This window comes from Lepidochelys kempii, chromosome 1 (assembly GCF_965140265.1).
Source record: "Lepidochelys kempii isolate rLepKem1 chromosome 1, rLepKem1.hap2, whole genome shotgun sequence".
NCBI classification, from domain to species: domain Eukaryota; kingdom Metazoa; phylum Chordata; order Testudines; family Cheloniidae; genus Lepidochelys; species Lepidochelys kempii.
The window spans coordinates 228,274,184-228,292,066 of record NC_133256.1 but is presented as its reverse complement, the minus strand read 5'-3'; the positions used below and the strand labels follow the sequence as shown (position 1 = coordinate 228,292,066).

General features: G+C 41.6%; 1 protein-coding gene across 1 annotated transcript in view; it reads left to right on the top strand.

The window, feature by feature from the left end:
* The first annotated feature begins 17,403 nt into the window (after positions 1–17,403).
* Positions 17,404–17,883, top strand: part of MPPED1 (metallophosphoesterase domain containing 1) — a 94,812-nt gene continuing 94,332 nt past the window's right edge. Inside the window, exon 1 of the mRNA XM_073316734.1 lies at positions 17,404–17,474. The gene's annotated coding sequence lies outside the window, so the exon portion shown is untranslated. The remainder of the gene's footprint in view (positions 17,475–17,883) is intronic.

Genomic DNA, 17,883 nt, shown 5'->3' with positions numbered 1-17,883 from the left:
GCGCCTAGAGCAATGGAGCCCCAATCTTCTTTGAGGCCTCTAAGCACTACTACAATACAAATAAATAATAAAAAGCTTATTCTGCACCCAACCCAAGGAGAATCTCAAAAACCACTGTACGAGAATGCAAAACAACTCTTTACCCATTCCTTTTTTGTTCTGCCAAAACCACAAACAAAGCAAAAATAAAGGTAAAAATAGCTTTTAGCTTTACATTCCTAGTAGAACTTTGATGGCAACCACAAACAATGGATTATATATATACACACACTTTTCTTTCCAGCTAATAAAATAAACCATTCATTCCTTTCCAACAGACTATATATTCTAAACATATTTCATGTACATTTTAAAATACTGGTTATTTCCCCAATCACATTAATTTCCTTTTTAAAAAGCTACAGTAAATAAACCTAATAGTACCTTGGAACTCCTATGGTACCTTTCATCCAAAGATCTCAAAGCACTTACCACACATTTATTAATTTAGCATCACAGCTGTAAGTAGTAGATTAGCATTACTATCTTTATTTTTCATGTAGGTAAGCTGAGGCACAGAATGGTTATATGACTTTTAACAAATCACTGGGAGTATTAACACTGATTTAAGAATGCATCGTTGGTAGAGGTGGGCATAGAACTCTGGAGTCCTGACTCACAGCCCCTTGCATAACACTGGCTCCCTTAGCAGGTTTATAGAATTTAAAAAAATCAGGGTAAGGATAAGTGCTGTTGTTTTTTCACGTGACAGTGTAGAGCTCTGGGAAGTAATGAAACAAAATTAAGCACAGGCATAAAGAAAAATGTAAATAATTAAACAAATTAAGGAGCTATCAATTATCTCCTGTTACACAGAGTTCAGCATGAATTGTGTCTATAAAAAATTCTCTGTTAAAGCAACACTTTAGAGAATTTTAATTCATAGTGTGAACTATTTTCTGGCAAACAAAATTTGTTCTGTGAATGTGTGTTCTTTAAAGGTTTATTTTGTCACCTCTTCTCCTAGATTTACTATTATTGTAGTCTCTCAAAGGTCACAGTCAGGACCATCTCCCCACTGTGTTGGGCACTTCAGAAATGCTCAGGAAGGGACAGTCCTTGCCCCAGAGAGCTTATACTCTCTCCCTCCCACAAACTTGCCTCCTTCTTAAACCCAATATTGGAAATGCTAATCTCTTTATTTTCCATATTTGTCCAAAGCTAGATCTGGAATTAATTACAGCCACTCGCAGTTAAATCCAAACAACATGAAGGTTACAGTATATGAGTAGACCTTTGTTGTGTCTTACATTGGATCCTATTACTAGCTGTGAATTTTGATGTACTTACATTTTAACTCAAGCTCATAATTAGAAAATGGAAGGTTTTATAATGTAATTATCATTTCATGCAAATGACGGAAACTACTCAAGTCTTTTTCCCTTCCGAAGAAATGCTGTTACTTATGGGTTTTTTTTCTTCTGTCGCTGAGCCCCCAGTTCACGACTTTGAAATGATTTACATCAGAGATACTTAATGATTCTTCCTATTTCCAGATACATTACCCTTGTACCCCTTTTGCTTTGTGGTTTGAGTAATGCCCAAGTTTCCACATCTGAAGTGAGTCTCATGTTTCTCTTTTCTTTTTGTTCAGTCTTTGTTTATAAAGTGCCCAAAATTATTGGCAAATTGATTCAAACCACATGAGCCCAGGAGAACCTTTACAGAGTGTCCAATTGCTGCATTTAGACATGCTATTAAGGCACCCGCATTTCTAAATTGGACTCTCATGTATCAATTAGTATTTTTTGAGCATTGACAGTATGCTTCACTTTGTACAAAACAGAGGCAGAGATGAATTCCGCCATAAGAAACTTTTGTTCTAAAATTCAAGTTTCTTTCTAAATATATGCAACTATACTTTCAATTATATAGCACCGAGTTGCTGAAACCCTTTATTGTACCAACTGTTGGAGAGTCTTGAGAGCATTTTGCATACAAAATTTTACGCATGCTAATAAGAAATACCAATTCCTTTGCATTTCTATTATTTATTCTTTCTGTAGGTGGTGTTTTAGACAAATAAAGAGACAGGTTCCTGCTCTAAGGATCTTGCAGTCTGAGGACTTGATCCTGTAAATATTTATTAGCAAACGTAGGCTTACTTCCATGAGTAACTTCATTGAAGCAAGCACTATGCCTAGTAGATTTATAGTCGTGAAGACACAGCACAGCCAAGGATGGCAAACAAAGGAAGATGGTGGGGGTTGGGAAACTGCAAGCATTGCAACTGTAGAAGAATATATACACATATTGTTAATTCCTTTTTTCCTTTTGGAAGTACTCTACTTTAAAGTAGCAAAGTCCAGCTACAGTGAATATTAGTAGAGGTTAGTCCAGCGGAGTGAATATTAGTCCAGCAGAGTGAATATTAGTAGAGGTTGTTGGAAGGCTAACGGAAAGAAGTGTTTTGAGGAAGGATTTGAAGGCAAATAAGGTATGGCATGGGATCAAGGAGAATATTCTAGGCACAGGCATGATTTAAGAAAAGTTGCAGAGACCAGCAGAGGAGTGACAAGCCATACTGCTCTGGCAGAACACCGGGTGTGAGCTGGGGACTAACTCGGAGATGATATATAGGAAGGCACAGAGCTGGTATTGCTCTGAAGGTAAGAATGAAGAGTTTAAATCTGATGTGGAATGAGAAGAAGCCAATGCAGAGATTCAAAGGTGAGGTGTGGGTGATTGGAGGAGTAACACCACTGGAGTGGTGAGCAAGAAAAATGACATTTGCTGAATCGCTGTGGATAGATTGGAGAGGAAAGATGTAAGAATCCTGAAGGTCAAAGAGGAATAGGTTGTCATAGTTAAAGCAAGAGGTGAGCTTGGTAAGAACCAGTATTTTAGCAACAGAGATGAAGAAGAAAGGACTTATTGTGGAGAACTTCTAGAGAAATAAACAAATATCTAGCTGTAGCCTGGATGTGGTGGGGAAAAGAAAAGGCAGTTCGGGCATGACTTTCAAGTTGTGAGCCTGTATGGCTAGTTTGGTATCTGTTTATCTGACAGTCTCTCTGTCTGTGGGTTCATATCCTAATCATGATCAGCAGAGGCATCTATGCCACCTCAGGTTAAATGGGAGGAAGTAGTTCGTAGAGTGTTCTTTATGACAAATGCACCCTTAAGTCAAAGAGATTTGTTAATCTTCTTTTAGGCATGACAAACCCCACCTTTGTTCATGGTCACTTGGGGTTGGGGAAGGGTTGATTTGAGGGGTTTAGATGTAGGTAGATGGGCATCTGCTTGAATTTGTGTATTGAATCCAGTAACTTGAATTTCTGTACTTATTGCTGCTATTTAAGGGGTATGAAATTTGGTGCAATAAAATTCGACAGAAATCAATATGCAAACAAAAAGATGAGAGTGGTGGAACTATCAGCTTTGACAACAAAGGGAGACAGAGGCTTTTGGGGAAAAGTTGAAGATACGGAGTTCCATTTTAGCTCAATTTGGTATGAGCTGGTAACTAGACATCCAGGATGGACGTTCAAACAAACAGTTATAGATGCTAGACTGATAGCAGGGGGAAAGGTCAGGGGAATGTGAGGTAGATATGGGAGCCATTGGCAAAGAGGTGGCAATTAAAGCCATGGGAGTGAATGAGGTAATCCAGTAAAAGAGCGTATAGGAAAAACAGGAGGGAGACCAAGGACCCAGAATGACACCTGGGATGGAGAGGAACCACTGAGTAAGAAGATAAAAGAGCATTCAGGAAGAAGGGACGATAATCAATCAAACCCAATACCAAGAAAGTCCAGGGAGGAGAGGGTCAAAGAGGAGTAAAATGCTGTCTCTTCTGAAGACTGCAGCAAGATCAGGGAGAATTAGGACAGAGAGCGAGCTCCTTGCTCTTGACCAGAAGCAGGACATTAGTAGGTCTCAGCAGAGTGGAAGGGATGGAAGCCATATTGCATAGGATATCTGAACCAGAGCAGTGAAAACTGAGGCAGGAAGAGAAGACTGCATGTTCAAGACACTTGGGACTGCAGAGGGAATGAAAGATAAAAGAGTGAAAAAAGGTGGGAAGTGACAAGGTTGATGCAAAACCTAGATTAGAATGGGGAACACGTCAGAATAATAAGGGCTCATTTTTAGGTATAATTTGCAGCAACGTAAGAGCAACATTTGTCTGTAGAGCAATTCTTCAAACAAAAATAAAAGCCAAAACAACATTTTTCAGTTTTACTTCAATGGCACAAATCATATTTCCCCCTTGCCCTCTCCCTTGAAGTAATTATTCATTTGTGAAACTATACAAGGTCAGGTATGAGAAAAGTGTAACGGTTAAAAACTGATGCACTGGGTTTGCTGTTAAAAGACATACAATTTTGAGACTGTTAAGGGCATTCAGTAGGTGTTGTAAGCATTTTCTCTTGTAGTACAATATAAATAACAATAGCTTACCCACCCACATGCAGTACATTTAACATGTGTTGAAGACAAATTGATTAAATAAATTCTCTTGTCATGGAAAATAGTGAGAACAACATGTTGATGACATTGAAACCATAAAAGATTATATTTCGAAATGTTCCAACATCTTTGACACATTAGTTCTGTGATTCCAACATCACTGGCATGAGATTCCTATTTTTCAAGCTTAATAGTATCCTCTTCCATGTTTTTTCTTACAACGTAAACAAAAATGTTCCTATTTTGGACTTTTCTGTGTTGTCTATCCCAATTACACAACCTTAGTGTGTGGGGTCCAGTTTTGCCTGTACCTGTGTTTTTCCCCTGCCTACTTTAAGATGACAAAAGCCATTCTTTGTGTGTCCAAAAAATGAATAAATATTTTCATCCCCAGGGTAGTCTTGCAGGCAAGTTACACATAAATACATAACACTAGCCTTGGTCTGAAAATGGGATCTTCCACTTTATGAAGGACAATCACTCACTAATACTGCCTGTCATACTTGGGAGGAGCTTCCCTCATGAACATCCACAAAGCTACCTTATTGTCCTCCTTAAAACTCTCCTTTGCCATAATGCCTACAAAAAACCTGACAACAGCTAGGGAATTGGTATGATGAAACTATTGACTCTCATGCTGATCATTGTTGCCTGGTTTCTTGGTACTCCCCTATCTGTATCTACCTGCTGTCTCATCTTCTACTTACTTTTTAAGCTCATTGGGGCATGTTTTTGTTCTGTATTTGCCCAGCACTTAGAGCAATGGATCCTGATCCATGACTGAGGCTCCTAAGCAGTACCACAATACAACTAATAATAATACTAATGCCCTTGTTTATTTTAACAAGCCACAAAAGCGGTCTAGTAAGCTTGTATGTAGAGCTGTGTAAAACCCACTTAATTCAGTGTGAGTGGGTTTTGCAATCTTAAACCAGTGGATTTTTTTGTACCCATCTTAGCTCTGTTGGGTTTGCTTGGCATTTCAGATTCACATAGAACCAAAATTATAGGATCAACCCATATGAACCCCAGATACATGCAACTGGTGAGTTTTGCCACAATTGCTTTTTCAATCCTCAGCTATTCACTTTTCTTCTAGCAGGCCCCAGAACTCCCACCTCTTACCTTTGAAGTATGTTGAGAGGGTTCAGGTGGAGCGACTTCAATCCTTTTCCTGTTCCAACCTGTTCATAAAAGGACAGCTACTCCGTCTTTCTCCCTACCTTACACACAGAAGTTCAGGGAACACAAAGTGGCTTGGCTTAGGGTTTTATTGTGGGCCTCCCATATAACTACATACCTGTGTGAGGAAAGGACATCCTGTGTAAGTCAAAGGGAGCTACTGAACGCTCAGCACTTTCAAGGTCAGGCAGCTGCCTCAATAGGAATTTAGGGCCCTGATTTTAGGCTCCTATTTTTTTTTTTTTTTTAAGTCTCTGCCTGTGTCAATAGTGTAAACTATAGTTAAGCCTTTAGCCTTCACGTGTGTGGAAACACTATGCAGACAGAATGAAAGCCACAGAAAAAGCTGGAAGAAAAGCAGTACAAAGATTTTAAAGTTCTTGATTAAAACCCTGGCTATCAATGGGAGCTTTGCTATTGAGCTCAATGGGGCCAGGATTTCAGAGTTTGAGTTGGGGCAATGAGCTGAGATAATCACTTGATAGGGATTAAATGCAACCATATGATACATGTAGCTTGGCACAACGACTTCTGCAACTGCCAGAATGCACTGGGATTGAGTGGCCAGTTTCCTCTTCTGGTCTATGAGTTGTGAATGTGAACAGGGACAATATCTGGTGCTTCTAATATACATTATTTTTTTTAAATGTCTAAAAGACTTGCCTGCTCATTTATCTAGGTCTTCTTAAAATATATCTTGTGCCCATAACGTATCTGCACTTACTATAGATAGTGGCTGTGAGCTGATATCCTCTACCAGGAATATGAAAGATCTGCACTGTCTGGGAAAATTTGCCCCTGAGTTTTGTAGAGAGCTTATTTATTCCCAGACAGGATTTTTTTTTTTTTTTACATATAGGGTAAAATCCTGCTGGTGTGTTGGGAGAGGTTCAAAGGAAGGATTCTCTTCCCTTTCTCTCCCACTGCACCCTGCTCACAGTGCAGGCATCCAACACAGCATTACCCTGATTACTGGAAGGGGGAAGCTGGCTATCTTAGCTGGTGGTGTTCCACAGTTGTAATGGGAGCAGGTGGGAAGGGGGAAAGGAAGAAGCAGACAGCAGCTGCCTTTAGCAGCAGCCTCTAGGGGATTTAGAGGACCACAAGTTGCTCCTTTTTGGAGCAATAGTAAGAGTGTGACTAAACATGTTACCTGAATCATGCTACCACTATGATGGCTCCTAGTCCTACTCAGCTGCTATCCCTCTCTACTTATCTTATTGTATGTCATGTTTCTCCTTGTGGTAGCTAAGCTCCTCTGCCTGGGTACCTGTAGTTAAAGCACGAGATTCTTAGGTCAGTGATTCTCAGACTGGTTCACAAAGCAACGGCAGGTTTCAGAATAGCAGCCGTGTTAGTCTGTATCCGCAAAAAGAACAGGAGTACTTGTGGCACCTTAGAGACTAACAAATTTATTAGAGCATAAGCTTTCGTGAGCTACAGCCCACTTCATCGGATGCATAGAATGGAACATATAGTAAGAAGAAATATATACACATACAGATAAGTTGGAAGTTGCCATTCAAACTGTGAGAGGCTAATTAGTTAAGATGAACTATTATCAGCAGGAGAAAAAAACATTTGTAGTGATAATCAAGATGGCCCATTGAGACAGTTGACAAGAAGCTGTGAGGATACTTAACAAGGGGAAATAAATTCAATATGGGTAATGACCCAGCCACTCCCAGTCTCTATTCAAACCCAAGTTAATGGAATCTAGTTTGCATATTAATTCAAGTTCAGCAGTTTCTCTCATTGGAGTCTGTTTTTGAAGCTTTTCTGTTGCAAAATTGCCATCCTTAAGTCTTTTACTGAGTGGCCAGAGAGGTTGAAGTGTTCTCCTACCGGTTTTTGAATGTTCTGATTCCTGATGTCAGATGTGTGTCCATTTATTCTTTTGGATAGAGACTGTCCGGTTTGGCCAATGTACATGGCAGAGGGGCATTGCTGGCACATGATGGCATATATCACATTGGTAGATGTGCAGGTGAACGAGCCCCTGATGGTGTGGCTAATGTGATTAGGTCCTGTGATGGTGTCACTTGAATAAATATGTGGACAGAGTTGGCATCAGGCTTTGTTGCAAGGATAGGTTCCTGGGTTAGTGTTTTTGTTGTGTGGTTGCTGGAAAGTATTTGCTTCAGGTTGGGGGGCTGTCTGTAAGCGAGGACTGGCCTGTCTCCCAAGATCTGTGAGGGATCATTTTTCAGGATAGGTTGTAAATCTGATGATGCGCTGGAGAGGTTTTAGTTGGGGGCTGAAGGTGATAGCTAGTGAAGGCGTTCTGTTATTTTCTTTGTTGGGCCTGTCCTGTATTAGGTGACTTCTGGGTACTCTTCTGGCTCTGTCAATCTGTTTTTTCACTTCAGCAGGTGGGTATTGTAGTTTTAAGAATGCTTGATAGAGATCTTGTAGGTGTTTGTCTCTGTCTGAGGGATTGGAGCAAATGCGGCTGTATCATAGAGCTTGGCTGTAGACAATGGATAGTGTGGTGTGTCCTGGATGGAAGCTGGAGGCATGTAGGTAAGTATAGTGGTCAGTAGGTTTCCGGTATAGGGTGGTGTTTATGTGACCATTGCTTATTAGCAAAGTAGTGTCCAGGAAATGGACCGCTTGTGTGGATTGGTCTAGGCTGAGGTCGATGGTGGGATGGAAATTGTTGAAATCATGGTGGAATTCCTCAAGGGCTTCTTTTCCATGGGTCCAGATGATGAAGATGTCATCAATGTAATGCAAGTAGAGTAGGGGCGTTAGGGGACAAGAGCTAAGGAAGCGTTGTTCTAAGTCAACAGCAGGTGCCATAGAAAGCTCCTTTTGTCAAACTGATGAAGAACCTATCAGTCCTCAAGCAGCCATTCTTCTGTCTACATGTAGCCTACTCCAGAATTCTTAAAACAAGATTTGTTTTTTTAAAAGTGAATGTGTAAAGCAAGGCTCACATACTATGGTCTGCATACCTTTCTTGGGTTCCCCACAAATACACAGAATCACACAGCACATGCAACATTCCCTTTCCGGAATATTAACAAAACATCATTCAAATCTCCCAGGCTTCTTCCACAAATGCCACACTTTCTTTCTAAGACTCTCTCTTTCCTATGGTCTTTCCCAGCAGAGACTTCTACTCTTGCTCCCTGCATGCACCTACTAGGAGTTCCACCTGGGTAGGACAATGGGGTCCTCCATAGCCTGACCCTAGGCCTCTTCTCCACCCGTGGAGGCTCCTTTTTATAGGAAGTGTCAACTTAGGGCTGCAATCAATCACTTGACTTGAGCCACTGGGAAATTTTGTGACATGTATATTAAATTATATCTTGTGAAAAACAAAAGGCACAAGGATAAGATGTATTTAAGATATTTTTGAAGTCTGATGATGAGGTATCTGTTTATTATTATTTCAAAAAGTCTCCAACTACTCAGTTAGCAACACTTCCCACTTATACAGTGCCTTTTATAGGAGGATCTCAAAAAGCCTTTACAATCACCGATTGATTCACAACACCAGTGAAGTAGGGTATTATAATTATACCCATTTTACAGATGGTGGGGGGAAAGGTAGAGATGTTAAGGTCAAAACTGGGTGGCCATTCTTGGAAATTTTGTCTTTAATGATTTGCCCAAAAAGTCACACAATAAATTAGTAGCAGAGCCATGAACAGAAGAGAGTAGTCTTAACTCAGCCTTTTGCTCTAATCTCAAGACAGGCATTCCCTTATCTGTGAGTTTCCTGGTCATGATGGGTTAATATGACTATATTGTGTGCTTCTGTGGTTTAATTGTTATGTTATTAGGGTAAGTAAAATAAAGCTGCAGCTTTTCTTTTGCCATATTAGTGCAGTTTAATTACATTTGGGAAAGGCGAAGAGGAGAGTGGGAGCTTGCCAGCATTAATGCTGTCTGTCATTCACAGTCCATTGATGACAAGGAGTTGAAAGCTTGGCAGTTACTCTCGTAATCAGCAACCTGGCTGATGACGAATGGAAAAGATTATGTGAACTATCCAAAAAGGGGCTGGGGGAAGTTCTCCAAAGAAAAAACAAAAGAACAAAGGGGGAGGAGGGACCCAAATCCAACACTAAGCCCTTTGTATACACTTTACATGAAAGACACTCCACAAAATAGTTGTAGTATTCAGTGAAAAATTCCATTAGAAACTATAGCTAATGTAGGATCCACTTTCCTAAAAATACAAGTACAAATATTTACAGTTGATGGTTGCTAAAAGTAATTTGGAAATATACATTTTTTCTAACTGAAGAATATATCATATTGATGAAAAATACAACTTGCCAATAATACGGATGGTCTTGCCTCATTTTTATTTTTCATTGCATTAGCAGAGGAATCTATAGAGCCTTTCAAAAATATAGCTCCTGGTTTTCTGAGATGAGAATGAATACTGTTATTTCCTTTCATTAATAATGACACAAAATAGGCAACCATCTGCTGCTCCGGGTACCTCCGCCGTTATTTTAAATAATACAAAAAGCCCACAGCAAAGCTCAAGAAAAACTCCAGCAAGACATAACCCCCTACAAAACCCCCTGGAGAGGATTTTGTCCACCAAAAGTCTGTGCCTGATTAATAATCACCCTCATCAAACCCTGTGTTAATGGGGTTTGTCTGGGTAAATGAGGAGGAGAATAGATTCCACTGTGGTTGTGGCTTATCAGGTACAGTGGATGATTTGGGATTTTTCTGCTTCATTTGTCAAAATCTAAGTGTAATAATACTTGGCCATCCCCTTTTACTGCACCTTGTAAAAGTGTCAGCCACCTCTCATGTGCCACTTCTTGGCCTGGGTTGTCTTTGTGCCACCCTTCCTTAGTTTTTCCTCCACGCAAGCTTCTGAAACACTCCACAAAGGTTTATGTCCAATAACACCACTGTTTCTTGGGATCTCAATTCTTACTTTATGTTATCTTCCACTTCAACTCCAAGCTGGGCACAGTCCCTCCTCCCTGAAAGCCTGCCTTCCTTCTTACCCAGCACTTGTTAGACTGGAGTTCAACCTTCTCCACAAGTGTCTGCTGCTATCTTCCCCTAGCTGACCCAAGGCCCTAGAAAGAGCTTCCTTACTCTCTTAAGTATCTGCAGGAACTATCACCACACATTTGTAGTGCCTTGTCCTTCCAAGGCTTTTCGTTATCTATGATAGGCCTGACTGGGTCCCCTGACCTTCATTCTCCCTACCTGGGGCAGCGAGTTAAGCTTTTCATAGGTGGACTGAAGCCCATCTCCTGGTAAGAGGACAGCCATCCTGTGACACACCTCCATGATAAAAATCGTGCTTGCTTGTTGGAGGTGCTGTCATGTAGTTACTACGGATACCGAGTATTCCAGACAACTTTATATAATTGTTCTGTGGGATCCTAGATGCATGCCATTCAATTTGTAGCACAGATTATTTTTTCTTGTACTTGGTTAGGCAGGAGGCCTTACAATACTCACAATTACTGTACCACTGTTACTTAGAAATAAGTGCCTGATTATGTATAATTGTTTTATGTAGATCATATGCTACTCAGGTACCATGTCACCTGTTGTGTCTTGTACAATGCCAGAGACAGAATTGGAGCAGAAATAACACACGGGTTTTCAATTGTAACGATTAGCAGCTGAGGTCAATTTGATGTTTATGAGTGGATAATGTTGGTTGTGCCAGACTTTGTAAAGGGAAATTCTGTATCATACAATGGAAGGGATATAATACTACTATCTACAGTTCATGGATACCTATTTAGAATCCAGTCTATCTGGATCTTCATACTACATGGAGTGTAAGTACTAGGACAGATGGAACAGAAGTCCCATTAGTTGAAAAAGGCAGTCCAAGTTTTCAGTGGAGCAGCCTACAATAATGAGAATGAGGCGACTTCCAAATTTAGTGTATGGTATTGACTATATATTTATTATAACACTTTCCAAATATTATATATAAGAGATCTCCTTAGAAATTCTTGTGGAATATTTTAGCCACTCTGCAAACCTTTTTATAAATCTACCAGTATAAAAAAAAACTCCAGGGTAATCTTCCATATTTTTGTGACAGTGGTATTCTCCTGCTGCCTAGAAAACACTCCCTTAATTACTATAAGATGACGAGGGATATTCATTATGATTCACTGAAGGTTAATGTGATAAAAAGTTACAAAATACAGCCCCGGTTCTCGAAGTTGATGCACACAGATGGGTCCTGGTGCCTGCACTGAGCCTGTCTGCATGGTTCAGCTTGCAGGACTGGGGAATACCAGTTTAGCAGTGAATAGGTAGATGTTTGAGATCATCAGACAAGGAAAATATTTTGGAAAAATGTTTGTGTGCATTTTCCATCAAAATCTCATTTTCACTGACATTTTCTGACCTGTTCTCTAGTACTTACATTCTGCTTCAGTGAAACTTTCCAATCAATTTACTGAATGATCTGCTTGGAGTTTTCATTGCAAGACAGGTAAAATACTAAGCAAAGAAAGTCTGTATTGCATACCTGTCAGTCTCCCTATCTCGCAACATGGGCACAAAACTGCTCAAAGGGACAACTGTTTCCTCATTCTGCCTCTCCACTGCTCCCCAAATGTGACTCTACAGATCTCAAAAGTCATGATTTTTTCATTCTCCATGTAGTGCTTTCCAAACATCCTCTTATGGAAAATCCCTATAGAATGTAATGGGGATGAAGTGAATAGGGTTCTATAGAATTTATTTTCAAAAAACAACATAAAATATATTCAGAATTACAATTTCTAAATATTTCTTAGCTGTCCAATAGAATTCTATAGCAATTTGTGATTCTCTAATACAAAAACAAAGAAAAGGTATTTAATCAAATATAAAATGATGTTAGGATTGTTCCCTATCGTCCCATCTGTTCCATCATTTCCTGCAAACATCACCTCATCTTAATCTCTCTCCATTTGCCTTCCTGTGCAATATGGGTAGGCCTTCATTATTACATTAGTCGTAGTTTGGACAGGAGTTATACCAGGAGACCTCAGACATCACACCTTGCACAACAGGGAACGCTCATGTTTGTTGTATGTTTCAGTTGTGTCTCCCTTTCTCCACACTGTGTCCTCAAGAAGCTAAGTCCTCTTTCTGCTGGCTCTTCTCCAGAATATGCCACTCCAGCCATCTGATTAGATTTGATCCCTACACTGGCTAATCACCATGGCATTAGACAGTGAGAAGAGGGAGGGGTCTGCACATAAGCCACCACCAGTGAGCTCAGACAGAGAGACGACTACAGCGTCTTCAGTTCAGTAGTCTTTAAATTGCAAGAGAATCCAGCAGCACGACTGGACAAAGACAGAAAAATTGCTCTGACACCAGATGTTCCACTCAGTGTGGGGACAACTGAAAGGCAGCCAGAACATTTTGATCTACAGTTAAAAATTAGTGTTAGAAAATGAAGACTTGTTAACTCCCATCATCTCTTATTTTATGACTGACCCAAATCAAAATACTTTCAAGCTTGACTATGGTTTTGTTGACACGAAAGAATGATCCCATACACTCTTAAACAAAGGATGCAACTATAAGAATGCTGCTTTTGGTGGGACACAACTGAGAGTACCAATTCAGGACAAATTGCCTAGAGCAGGGCAGTCACAGCCCCAGGCTGGTGGTTCTCCACCTCTAAGGCACACCAAACCAGCCAAACAGAGAGGACTTCGGTCTCACCCCAGTGGCTAACCATAAGTCATACAAGCAATTCCCTTAGACACGCCAGTTTTCCAGTATCAACACCAGTGCCACTCATTATGGGGACGAATGGTTATGACCCAGTAAAAGAAAAAGGTTCTCTCAATCCCAAAGGACCAAGCCCCAGACCCACATCAATATACAAGTGAGATCTTACCCACAAATCACACTGTTGCCAATCCTTTAGAATCTAAATTCTAAAGGTTTATTTAGAGAAAGAAAGAAATACAAATGAGAGTTAAAATTGGTTAAATGGAATCAATTACATACAGTAATGGCAAAGTTCTTGGTTCAGGCTTGTAGCAGTTATACAATAAACTGCAGGTTCATATCAAGTCTCTGGAGTACATCCACAGCTGGGATGGGTCATTCAGTCCTTTGCTTAGAGCTTCAGTTTGCAGCAAGTTTCCTCCAGAAGTAAGAAACAGGATTGAAGACAAAATGGAGGGGTTTCCAGGGTATTTTATATTCTTTGCCCTGTGGAAGGACACCCCTTTGTTCTTACTGTGGAAAATCCCACCAGCAAGATGGAGTTTGGAGTCACATGGTCAAGTCACATGTCCATGCATGACTCAGTTTGCAGGCAGCAGCCATTGCTCACATAGTATCTTGAACATTCCCAGGAAGACTTCTTATGTGGATTGGAGTCTCCCAAGGTCCATTGTCAGTTAAGTGTTTCTTGATTGGGCACTCAATTTGAAAATTCCTTTCTCAAGAAGCTGACCAAATGCTTCACTAATGCTATTCACAAACACACTGAGATACAAGTACATAGCCAATATTCATAACTTCAACTACAAAAATGATACACACGTACAGATAGCATAATTATAACCATCAAATCATAACCTCTTCATAGGCACCTCACACAACAACCTTTGTACAATATTCGCTGCAAATATATGACAGTGGTTGCAACAATGATCTATATGGTCACAGATCATGTCAATAACATCACAGCAACAAATATAGCTTTTTGTTTGGTTTTGATCCATTAAGTGTCAATATCTGGCAGATACCAAATCTGAAACTGGATATGACAGCAACTTTACAGGGAGGGAGCTGGTTGGCAGAAGGGGATTATGTGGCTGAGGAAGCAAAAGAGATGTGCAGTCGGTGAAGGATTTAGGGATGTGGAAGTGGGTGGAGGCAGAGAGGGTAGCAGAAAAGTGGTGGGTTGCAGATCCCGGAAGCACCACTGGCTACCCACATTTGACTACAGACTGTCATTCATCACTGTACTAATACTCCTGTATCCCATTCTGCAATGGCCCTTTGGTGACAGAAGCCTGCACTCTGTTTACTTCATAAATATCCTTACTGATTATAAGGCAATGAACTAAATAAAACTATACATAAAATATTGTCAATTAACAAAATAGACAACCCAGCCAGAAAAAACAACTTTACAAAAATAAAGTGATGCACTGCTCCACCACTTCTCTCTCCATCCCTGCTGATCTTATTAACTTCTTGTTTTGCACAACTGTTTTCCTTTAGATAAGTACATCTTTCTGTATCACATTAAATTCTTCAGTTTTTGTCTTTTGCTGCATAAATAACATGTCCATATGTTGCAATTTCTGCTGTCAATAATAATTATTTAAAAATAGGATATAAAAGCTTCTCCACCTTCAAGGATCAATCTCTTTGCATAACCAAGGGCAATTGCAGCTCATTTTTTAAAAAGCTTTGTAGCCTCATGAATTAAATTTAAAATCATATAGCAAATGTATACGTAAATGACTTATTGGGTAACAGATGATTCTAGAATATTTCTAGAGCTTTTGACCATAATTTTCTATTAGGATATTAATAATAGATAATGATACTTAGAACTTGTATAGAACTTTTTCTAAATATCTTAGTGTCTTTCAAAAAGGTACACATTACTCATATTTTACAGATGTGGAAATGGAGCAACCAAATACCCAAAGATTTTCAAAAATGGATGTCTAAAGTAAGTCTCTGAAGTTCATATTTAGCGATCTAAACAGGTGGCCTGACTGTCAAGAACTGAGCACCCAACAGTTCTCAGGACGCGCTCAGCACTCTTGAAAATCTGCCCACTTCTTTACTTAGGAAAGAACTATTTTAAAAATTTTAGCCCCAATATTTACTAATTATTCCCACATAGCTACCACACATCATTGTCCAGTAGGCCACATTTGAACCAGTGCACAGGTGTCCAATGTATCCTTGGAGGGGTTTGAATTATTTCAGCTTAGAATTACAGTAGAATTTAAGAGTTACGAACACCTCAGGAATGGAGGTTGTTCATAACTATGAAATATGTTATAGTTGTTCTTTCAAAAACTTAAAACTGAACATTGACTTAATACAACTTTGAAACTTTACTATGCAGAAGAAAAATGCTGCTTTTAACCATCTTAATTTAAATGAAACAAGCACGGACAGTTTCCTTACCTTGTCAATTTTTTTACCTTTCCCTTTATTTTTTTAATAGTTTACATTTAACACAGTACTGTACTGTATTTGAGGGGTTTTTTTTGTTTTGTTTGCGTGTTTGTTTTTTTCTCTGCTGCTGCCTGATTGCATACTTCTGGTTCCAAATGAGGTGTGTGATTGACTGGTCAATTCATAACTCCGAGGTTTTATTGTACTAGAACAGTAGTTCTCAAACTGTTGTACTGGTGACCCCTTTCACATAGCAAGCATCTGTGTGCTACCCTCTCCCTTTTAAATTAAAAACACTTCTTTACATATTTAACACCAGTATAAATGCTGGAGGCAAAGTGGGGATTGAGGTGGAGGCTGACAGCTCACGCCCCCCATGTAATAACCTCGTGACCCCCTGAAGGGTCCCAACCCCATTTGAGAACCCCTGTACTAGAAGATTGTATATCACAGCCCTTCATATGTTTATAATAATTAGTCTCTCCTCTATGTATTCATTTAACTTTCATGCTCTCTAGCTATAATATCATATGATAGGATCATTAATATATCATAGTGTGTTCCTGGCCTGATTTTGAAACTAGCAGGAGCTGTGCATGTTCAGTACCTTTGAAAGCCACGACACTAGCAGTCTGGGGCAGAGACCTTGTCTCATCTTGTTCAGTGGTACATTAATACATATTTTATATTTTGTATAGCGTCTTTCCCCCCCAAGAACTGCTAAGTGCCTCTCGGGAACATAGTCACCCCTAAGGTGGCAAGATAGCAACTATTCTACTTGGCTCATCCCAGCAAAGGAGGGAAATTTTGGCCAAAGATACCAGGGGAAATCCCAGTGTTCATATGCCTCTTACTTTTTTAAAATGTCATGAAAGGAGCACTGGATATTTTTGCACTTGCCGGAGCTGATAGCAGGTCCTTTTTAGTCTTGAATAAGTGTCAGATCATCATCCTAAATCTGCACAAAGGGCATGTGTGTGGGGAGGTGGGGGAGCTCTATTCATTCCCTCCGAAGGGACTGGCCACTGTCCGAAGAGGATTCTGGGAGAGATGGACCATTGGTCTCACCCAGTATGGACGTTCTTATGGGATCGGGTGGGAATTCTGGCCCTAGTCAATGCCCAGGGACCACCCAGCGCAGGGTTGCAGGGAGAAGCAGGGCTCAGACAGTCCCAGCGTGGGACAGGACTCCTGAGAAAGTCCCCAACAACACAGAGGGCGTCAGGGGATTCCCACTCCCTAAGGCCCCCCAAGCCCAGCCAGAGAGAGGGGCACTGGGACACAGGGTTCCCCTTCCCACCCGTAAACCAGTGGCACCACGGAGCTGGGAGTGGGAGCTCCCCAGCTCCTGTGATCACCAAAAGCAGCCCAAGGGTGGGGGCCCCTCATGCAGGAGGAGGCCGGGGGCGGGGGGCCTGAGAGCCCCAAACCATCCCATCACCACACCAGGTGGGAAGGGAGGGGGCTCTGACTCTCCCTCCATCCGGAGCACAGGGGCCGAGCAGTGGCCACCCCCCAGTCTCCCGCGCTGCAGCGGGGAGAGGCGGGCTGGCGCGGGGGGCAGCCGGCAGCCGGGGAGGCGGCGCGGGAAGGGAGGGGGGAATCCCCGGCCCCCCCAAAGGAAGAGCGGGAGGGGAGGCTGGGCTGCCGGAGAAGGAGACGGTGGCTTATAAAATAATAATAATAAATGCTGCCTCTTCACAGCAGCCCTGGTGGGGAGGGTAAGTCTCGGGGGGAGCACCTCCCCCCTCCAGGGGCGGGGGCGGATCCTTGCAGCCCCCTCTACGCGTGCGGCGCTGGGGGGGGGGGGCTTCGCCGCAGCGCTATTCCCCCCGGTGCAAGGCGGCTGGCCGGGGGCAGCCAGGCGCCAAGGCTCCGGCTCCCTCCCGGGGTGGGGAGCCGGGCTGGGGTGGGGGGCTCGGTGCGCCGCCGCGCGAGCGTCTGGAAACTCCCCCCCCCCCCCCCCCCCAAGCGCGTCAGGGGCTGGCTTCTCCCAACCAGGCTGCCCCGTGGGCTGCTCCGGGCTCCCTTCAAACACACGAACAATTGCCCCAGAGCTAGCGCGGGAGGAGGGAGGGAGGCAGCCGGCCGGGGGGGGGAAGGGCTGCTCGGCGCTTCCCGGCCCGGGAG